A 9,807-nucleotide genomic window follows, 5' to 3' on the forward strand; every position below is an offset into this window, starting at 1 on the left:
TCCGCCTCCAGACCTGCCGTTCATTCCCATTGGACGGAATCAGAGGAGCGATATAAGCGCGGAAACAGGTGGCAGGGTTTTTAAGATGTAGGCGCCAAACAAATGTCTAATTTATTGTAGGCTACTCCTGCTATTTGGGGGTTATCTTTTTGTTGTGCTGTTGCTATTGAAAACATGTTATCCGTTTGGTATTTGAAACTACTTAAAGGCGGTGGCCTCTATAATAAAAGGCATATCTAGTCGCATAAATAAAAGCACCTGTTACACCCGTAAAAGGAAGCTGTATCTGGCAACCTCATGTTAGAAACACAGGAGGCAAGTCATTTTCACATTTTAGGAGCAATATGAATGCATTTTTAAAAAATCGTTAATCCTGTTAAAACAATACTATTCTGTCCAAAATAAATGCACGGATGACTGGGAGGAGGGTGTGGAAACAAGAGAAGCAGGAGCACCATGTAAATAACCAAATTGAGTAATAGAAACACCCTTCAAATATGTATTGTTTAGAGTTTAGAATATAAAAGGTGTTGTAAGGTAATGTAACCCTATATATATTATAGTTGTTCTTTGTTTTCCATTCTGTTAATCTGAGCAGCGAGCTGACAAATGTACTCACTAAGGCAGCCTGAAGTTATATTGCATTTCATTCATATAATACAATTAATGACCTCATTAAAAATGATGCACAATTGACAGGAGAGAGATCCTGCTACAGTAGTTTTAAGGTAAGGGATTTGTCAGATTACATAGATTTATACATTTATAACCATACCTCTACTGAGTATAAAACATAATCCTGCATAATTAGAGTATTACCTGTCCTAATCCGTTTAACATTGTAGTTCTGTGCGCACCCTTAATCTGATGAGCGCTGACACGGAATTGTGTGGGAGCGGATTAGGATGTCTCTTTATAACAGGTCAACCTATCCTGTGATTATGCAATTTGACAGATATCACTAAAGCAAATCATATCGTTTGCAGGAAATTTCCAAGTATTTATGCAATGCCATTGGCCCCCGCTTAACCCATGCACGCAGCTAAAGCAGAGCTCTGACATGATGCCATATGGTTTGATCTGCTGTCAAGATCAATTTGTATTATTTTAGTTTTTACAATTTTTTATTCCCTAAATGCTCTACACGAGTCCCTTTGAATTTGACTGCGGATTGTTTCACCGGTTTCTTCCTCATTAGGGTAGTAATGTGTTGTTTTCTGCCCTGGGCTGATTCGTGATGGGTCGGTGATGGAGAGTCTGCTTCAACAACTGTAAATCCATCACAGAAAGGACCGAAGAAAGGTCAAAGGTCAGGTCTGCACCATCACAAATCAAAGCAATTTATATAAAGCTTTACTGGGGACAATGGGACAGAAATAGTAGAATAGAAAAGGTGTTTTTGGGAGTGCAGCTGTAATATGTTGGAAATTATTTTAGTTTTAAGGAGACTCAGGGTTTTTGTTAAAGTCAGGGATAGGCTTAGTTTTGTTGATAATTTCAAGATGAACAAATGGAAAGCAAACACTGACAACATTAATAAGCAATAACCTCGATAACCAAGTCATCGTTTATGTATTTTTGAAAGCAACAATGTTGATAGGTTTCAACTTGATTAAGTTGTGAAGATGCATTTTCAATAATCATTAGCTGCACCCCTTAAAGGATTAATTCAGTGTGTGATGTTAGCTCATGTGGATTTGATCACATCTGCACAGTTGGCATCCCTAATGTTTTTGTCATCTTCTAAAATAAAATAAAAGAGTCAACTAAATGATATAAAAGAATAATCATCATAAACTTCGATGTTCTGGCAGCAGTTTCTTCACAGCTGTTCTGCCAATAAAACACAGGAGAGAGAGCAAGAGGGAAAAGAGCTTTGACAAACACAACACATCAAAGCACACGCAAATGGGAAAAGGGCTGCCAGAGGCCTGGGGTGACATTAGGACTGACAGCAAATAGGAATGGTGGCAGGCCACACTGTATATATCTTCACAAGTCTTAATATTGTCGACAGAGGTTAGGGGGCAGCAGAGCAAGATGGAGAGTTTGGAGCAATGAAAGCAGAGGGGAGTGACAGAGGAGTAATGATGGGCGGCCCATTGAATGAAAAGGTTAGTGCACAGTTCTGCCCCGCAGCATACGTCAGATGTAGGGTGTGAGAAATAATGTGCACGAGAAAGTGAATAATAGAATACGAAAAGGAATAATAAAGTGGGATGGTAGTTGCTATGCCAACACTGTAGTATACATGATGAGTCCTCACTCCACCTGATCTCCATCTCTCATTTGTCTTCCTCAGTGTTTAAAACCACATAACAGCTTTACAAGTATATTGTATAAATCACATTCTTAAAACAAAAAATGTATAAACCTCAACATATTTTTACCACATATGTTTTATAACGCTGACTCGTACAATATTAAGCCCTTTAGTTTAGCCTTCTTTCTCGTCCTAACTATGAAGCCCTCACTAAATATCAAACGGGTCAAAGAAGTGTTCAGGTCCTTTACTTTAAAGGAGTAGTTCAATATTTTGAAAAATATGCTTAGTATTTGTTGCCAATTCCTTGTTCCTAGTCTGCAAAGTAACCTGTAGCTACAGCTGTCAGACAAATGTGGTGGGGACACAGTCCAATATATCCTTCTAATATGTGATAGAAAATAATTAAATAGAAATGCCAGAGTAAAGAAGGCTACTTCTTAGCACTGAATAACATAGCCGCATACTGACTGAACCTCAAGATCAGTCAAAAAATAACGAAAAGTCCGCCAACATGATAAACGTCAGAGAGGTGATGAGTAAGTGCATTGCGTAGCTGCATGGCTCTTCTTAATAGACCACTGGGTTGGCCCCACTCTATCAGACATGCTCTAATCGCTGCCCTACACCGGCTCCATTGTATCCTAATGGCTCAGATTGCATTAGGGGCCTGGAAGCTGTGGGGGCTAACCCACAGCCTAAAACCGACCACTGTATGCAGATGGGTCTCTGCACAGCAAACAGCACTCTAATCTGACTGCCTGAGAGAGACTAATCAAATACATAGAGCGAGAGACTACAGGGGGTACAAGATACAGAGGAGGAGGGGGAGGGAATGGCAGAGCTCGCAGAAAGCTGTTGGTAATTCGTTCGCTTGCCCATTTACGTCGGAAGCAAGCAGCGCTTCAAGTCTCGCCTCCAAAGAACTGTGCCCTCTTAATGAAAGGAAAAGGACTGAGACACATGCAGGCAGTCACATATCATATTGCTGATAATATGTCCGGTCTTGTTTTATAAGATACAAATGATAACAATGAATAAAGACAAATAAAAGGAGCAAAGGTGTCAAATCTGGCTGCTTACACAGGTCATGTTATTACTTACTTTGATGTTTTTGAAGAGTTCAAAGGCTAACTGAAGCTTCACAGTGTCAGCATGATAGAAAAATGTATGCTGTGGTTATGCTGGTGTACTGGATGTGTGTTTTTGTGTCAGCTCTTTGCCGACTGAAAGACAAGTCAACAGACAAGTGACACTGCCAGATTTCCACTCATCTACACTCTTCCTGTCAATTTAAAATGCAGGTCCTTCTTTCCCCCGCCTCTATGGGTGACTTTTTAGTTTGGAAACTGGACATATCAGCTCCTGTATCCTGGAGCCAAGTGGTGAGTTTGAAAGATGGTTATTCACTTTTCCAGCCAGATGATTAGCTTGGATTTAGTTGAAGCCACAATCAGAACACAGGGCCGGGTGTGATGAGGGCATCGAATTCTCAGAAGCCACTCACTGTTCTGATGATGGCTGAGACCAGAGCAACATTGTATGGCCGTCACTGGTCCTCCTGCTCCTCCTGGTCCAGCTCCTCTGGAACAACTCCTCTCTTGATATCCAGGCTGTTGTGCTCAAGTGTGGAATAATGTTTTGATGTGCTGATCTGGTTCTGTAACAAACTTCCTTAGAGCTGCCATTTAGTTTCACGTCATCATTAGTCATTGTTTGGCCTTCACTAGTTTGTTGCAAGGGGCCTATCTGTCCAGCAGGCGTCTTTTTAGAGGACACAAGTAGTAAAAGTGGTTTCAAATAGCAGTTAACCTAAACACGTGTTATCTTTGTGTGGACCTATAACAGCTGCAGTAATCACCCATGGGTGTTTTCACCTTTCCGTCGCAATTCCTTAAGAACTTTGCTAGCTTTTTTGTTATGCCTTCATTTGAGATTTACAAGTAGAGAGATAACAGGGGATGGAGGAATTAAGAACTCAGCTCTGATTGGGAGATCCCTCAACAAATCTGATATGTAATTCCGTTAGCCAAGTTCCCTTACCCTTCTTCCAAAGCTTTCCACTGACAACTGCAAAAAGCTGTTCTGTTGTAGTGATGGTTGCTGTAATAGGAAATAATGTAGTGTGAGGAATGTGTGGCCTGCTCTGCAGCATCATGTCTAATTACACTTCTCTCAATGTATAGGTAGCGGAGAGTCAAGGTCTAAAGTCTTTTGACAAAAGGAATGCTATATCGTATTATGTGTCAGCCTTGATTGAAGAGGCAATTGGCAGAGTATGTGTCTAAGTGTGTGCAGCTGTCCTGATACTTACATTTAGAAGTGCTCCGAAGCTAATTACAGATTCAAAGTGTCAGCATGATAGTAAAGTTTGAGCAGAGTTAGTGTTTGTGTGTATCTGAGAAGACTGAAGTCTTCTGAGTCAGCTGTCTCTTTTCTCCGAGACAAGTGAAGCTGCCTGACTACTGTAAAGTAAAGTCACTGGTTAGACTGGGATATCCAAATTACCATGGCACCTTATTTGATGGTCCTACTGCACAATTACTGTAGTGTCCACATTTACATCCAATAGTGCTTATATTATTTATACTAATACAAATTAATACATACTGTTAGGGATTAATTTTGTCTTACTCCTAGGAGTATAACCTTTCCTGTGTGTTGACGTTTACGACCAACCCTAAGTCTGTTATCTGTCTTAAGGAATGGGAAGTCTCAGCTATTGTTGACATTACCAGTTTTATGACCGGTCAACTCTCGGTCACAGAGCCTAAGAGTCAGATAAGTGATTCAGTGTCTCCAGGTGTTAACGCCCCATCCCCCAATATGCTCATTAACTCTCTGTAAACTAGTTAAAAGGTCTATCGAGAGATAGGCTGGCCAGAATTGACATGACAACCCACCCGTGCAGTCAGAACCTTTTGCTGCTGTGACTTGTGATATGAATTCTCCGGCCGTTGACTTGTAATAAACATCATTGTTTGACATCAAAGCTCCAACTCTCCTCGTGTCTCTCTGAGTCCTGACTCTCCATTGCTGCAGAAGTTTCCCTTAATATAATGTTCATTAACACTGAGTTGTGCTATTATAGAATAAAATATACTATACAGTAGAATTACCATCATTAAATATTCAAAATGTAAGCAGGTGGATATGTTGAAATGATTAAAGTAATATCTAAATAACCACCCATCCAATTATTTATTGAAGTTAAAAAGACAATGTAGAAAAGTTGATTTTCTAAATGCAGTAAAACTAGAAAGTGTTCAAACAAAAAACCAACCAGCTTCACAGCACTTAAATAAAAAGTAACAGAGTCACCGATGCAGTTTTTCCTCATTACCGAGCTTTTCTCTCTGCATTTCTGAATTCAGCTTCCCCTTAAACAACCTAGCTGTGGAATCTGAGAAACAACTATAAGAAAGACGCTCCTGATTAGCATTTTATACTGTAGCCCTCACACGTGAACTGGTTCCATGATGATTCTAATTTTGGCAACTACTTTATAGTATTTGCATCACACCATGCATTATGCTTTTTGGTTTTCCTCAGGGTGTGTAAAGTCAAACAGGTCGCATACCAAAAACCAACAAGGCTAGAGTCCACAGCCATGCTAGAAGCTCTGTGCGGCTGTATATAGGCACTCTGGTGCTTTGATCTAAACACTAATGTCTGCATCCTAGTGCTCCTGAGTGCTTACAATGACAAGGCTAAGGGGCTGGCAATCCACTAACAAGTATTAAAGATTCAATAAAAAAACAGAACTGTTGACCTCATTGTGGACCCTGAAGAAAAGTCAGGTGATCCCCAAAGTTAGTAGCATACAACGTCAATGAATCATGTACGAAATGTTGTGCCAATCAATATTGGGATGGTGAGAATTTGATGAAAAAGTTGCTCCATCATTTCTGTCCCTTTCTTAATGGCCACTATACATTTTCTACTGGACTCCACATGTTCTTGTAATCGTGTGTGCTTTAGCTCGGTTTCTAAGCTGTTTCTCTCTCCCCACTCAGCCTTTACGTATTCCCTTCTTCCCCTCTCTCATTTACTTCCATTGGAGGGCATCGATTTGCTCTTTTTAGCCCCTTAGTCTGGACAAATATATTTCACTTCATGCAGCCCCGATCAACTTGTCCATCCTTCCCTCTGTCGTGCTTTACTCTTCTGCCTCCTTCATTAGTCCAGCCCTCCCACTATTCAAGAACATGACAGTATGAATACAACTGGAGGGTGGGGAACCTGATTGAAACACTATGGCAAATGGACCAAATAATTATTGCTTTGAAGGTTCATGGATTGATTTTTCAGCCTCAAATGTAATTAAGTATAGTGGCAGATTCATACAAATTTGTAGAACCAGTGTGTCTTTCAATTATGTGATATCTTATCAGAAGTTGTTCAAACTCCCGTTACGTAGCGGCCTCTAATAAAACGGACTGTTTGGGGTGCATTAACAATAACATCATTTATGAGGCACTACACTGATTGGCCGGAAATATTGCTGCCATCATCCGGTCCCTCGACAGTAACAAATGCTGTTGAACCGGAGATAAGAAAAAAACATTCATCTGCTACTTAGAAATTATGTATCTATTTATCTAATATATCATATTCTAATAACTTGCATATAAACTCTTATTGCACTATTTGTATTTACTATTTACTTGCACTATATTTCTGTTTATCTGATTTATCTGATTGTGTTGCACTGTTGGAGGAGCCTGTGACCTAAGATTTTCTGCACTGTAGCTATGTTCGTATGACAAAATAAAACCTTGAACATAGAGCCTCTGAGCTGGACACTGAATATCACTATTTGTTCCCGGTGAGACATCACGCCGAACAACAGCTCAGTGTTCTTGTATCACATATAGACACTGCTGAGAGAGAGAATGAGTATTATCTGGTATAATTGTTTAACAGCAAATCATTAACATCTCTGAAAGAATTAACCAAGAAAATACATTTATTCTTCAATAATTCCCTTTTGATGTTGATCATATTGCCATTATCCGCTTTACGTTTGTATATCACATGCTTACTATTACTCCCCCTTGGTCTTTTACTCATTTGTTTATCTTTATCTATCTCTAGTTGTATTCATTTGCAAAGTTTAGTCGAAACATACTACTGCCCTAACAAAAAATAGAGGTGGATAGTACATTTAATAAAATACTTTATGCTAAGGTGCAATTTTAGGATATGCGTACTTTAGTTCTGAGTTTAGTTTTTACATTTCCCTTTACTTTATACTTCTACTTTGCTTTATCTCACAGGGAATACTTTATACAACACAACTACTTGACAGATTCAGATTAATACAAAAATATAACATATCATAAAACAATACTAATACATTATGTATTATGAAAGGTTTAAGTACCCAGTGTTGTGTAATGTAATTTAAAAAAGCTCCATAACAGCTACAACATTAAAGTGATGGACACATTAAAGAGCCTGTGACACGATTTTCCCCCATCATCCAAACCCATCAATTTGAGTAAATATTGTCCCCTTGAAAACCGTTACTGAACTGATTTTGGATATTTGTACTTTGATAACCATTAATCTGCCCTTCAATGTTGACCATTTCCTGGATCTTCTCGGGGATTCTTCAAGTCCCGCCAAATTATGGGTGACGTCAATGCGGGCACAGCGCTCCAGCTGCACCGTTCAGGATCCCAGCATCTGCATGTAAACGCACGATGGCGCACACAGCAGCAAGCTCAGACAGCGATGACAGTTTAATTTTGAACGTGTCTGAGAGCTCATATGAGGCTGAAGGATCGGTTTATTTTGTATCTGTTAGAAGTTTAGGAATTAGGTGCGTAAATATGGGCGATCATACGGTCATGTAGCCAGTGGTGGACTGGGACTACAAATCAGCCCGGGACTCTCGAACGGCCCACTTCGGTACAACTAGTAAATTGTCAACGGGGGGAGTGGGGGATGTGCTAGTGACTTATCCGACCGGCCCACTTCGGTACCGGCCCATCGGGATTCGTCCCGATGGCCAGTCCGCCACTGCACCAAGCCCAGCCCATGTAAACTGTCAACGGGGGGAGCCTCGCTGCGGGGAAACGGCGGACCTAGTGTCCCGATCGGAGTGGGAATAATAATAATAATAATCCGTGCATTTTATCCATTAATTTCCCCAACATTGTGGTAAAAAAAAACACACGTTTAATCCATGTTGGTGTACTACTACAACCAGTGGTGTAGTGGGGATGTTTAACTGGATGGACGGGGTAGCTCTCACTACCGATTTGTAATCCTAATTTAATCATCATCTTCACCACGATCATTTATGTTTATGTTCGCCGAATTGACATGAAAGCACTGACAAATATGAATATACTGTAGTCAACTTCATTAAAACGTTATTAACGTGCCTAAACTCAGTAATTCACCATTTCTACGCATGACAGCACACTTTGTCCGTGTTTGGCTCTCTCGCCGCACAGTGAAGCGTTCCCGCATTGACGTCACTTCCGGCTTCCCCCAAAACCTCAAAATGAGTCGAAGGAATTTTCCCGCGATGTTCGAAATTATTGATATTTATCGGAACGGTATCGCTTTTTCTTTTTTAAACTGACGGTTCGAGATTACTAGTAGCCCACTATTTCATTGCACAACAGTTGTTGGGTTCGTATCACAGGCTCTTTAAAACAGTAATTATAATCCAATAATATAATGTTAATCATTATGAAATGGCAAGTTGATATGTTAATACCCTTGGACTTTTACTTAAGTAACATTTCAAATGCAGGACTTTGACTTGTAACAGAGTATGGATACACTGTGCTATTACTACTTCTCCCACCAAGGTCGAAAACGTCACTAATCTAAAGAAGATGTTCATAGTAGCTTAATTGTCCTTGGTTTTAAATATCTAAACAAGAAAAAAACAAGAAATGTGTTCAAGCAATTACAGGAACATAACCATACTCCTGAAAGTTAAAGCATAAGGACAACAATGTGTATTGTAATTATTTAAAGGAGTCCACAAAATATACTGTAATGCCTATAGATCAAATTAAATTAATGTTAGCACTGAAAAGATCTTGATAAGGAATTCTACACACAGATTTTGTCATGCATCCACTATGAATATCACCCGGGGCTGGATCCATGTAGCCCCGTCATCCACCCAGCATCCTGCCCTGAGGTGAGGACATGTTTCCATCTGCTGATCCTTTGAAGCATTGCAACAGAATCTGAGGAAAAACTGGATCTAAACGCTACCCTGAGGAAAGCAGCCCCTGTTGTAGAAGAGTTAGCATCTCATTGGACACTCAAACTTTCAGTCTAGAAAACGTCTTTCCAATGTTCGTTTCTGCATCAATATTAGCCCAAACTTTGCCTTGGATGAGGAGTCCGGAGCAGACACATTTTCAGTCCCCTTAATAAAAGTCAACAGCAGCTCTGACACAATCCCCCCCCCAAAGATGTCAGAGCCCGTTTCATTCAGACTACTCAAAGAGGGGGAAGTACTGCTCTGGAGAAGGAAGTAGGTGATAAATAAAGCACCAGAAAAGCAT

This window comes from Notothenia rossii (genome assembly GCF_949606895.1).
Source record: "Notothenia rossii genome assembly, chromosome: 7".
Classification (NCBI taxonomy): Eukaryota; Metazoa; Chordata; class Actinopteri; order Perciformes; family Nototheniidae; genus Notothenia; species Notothenia rossii.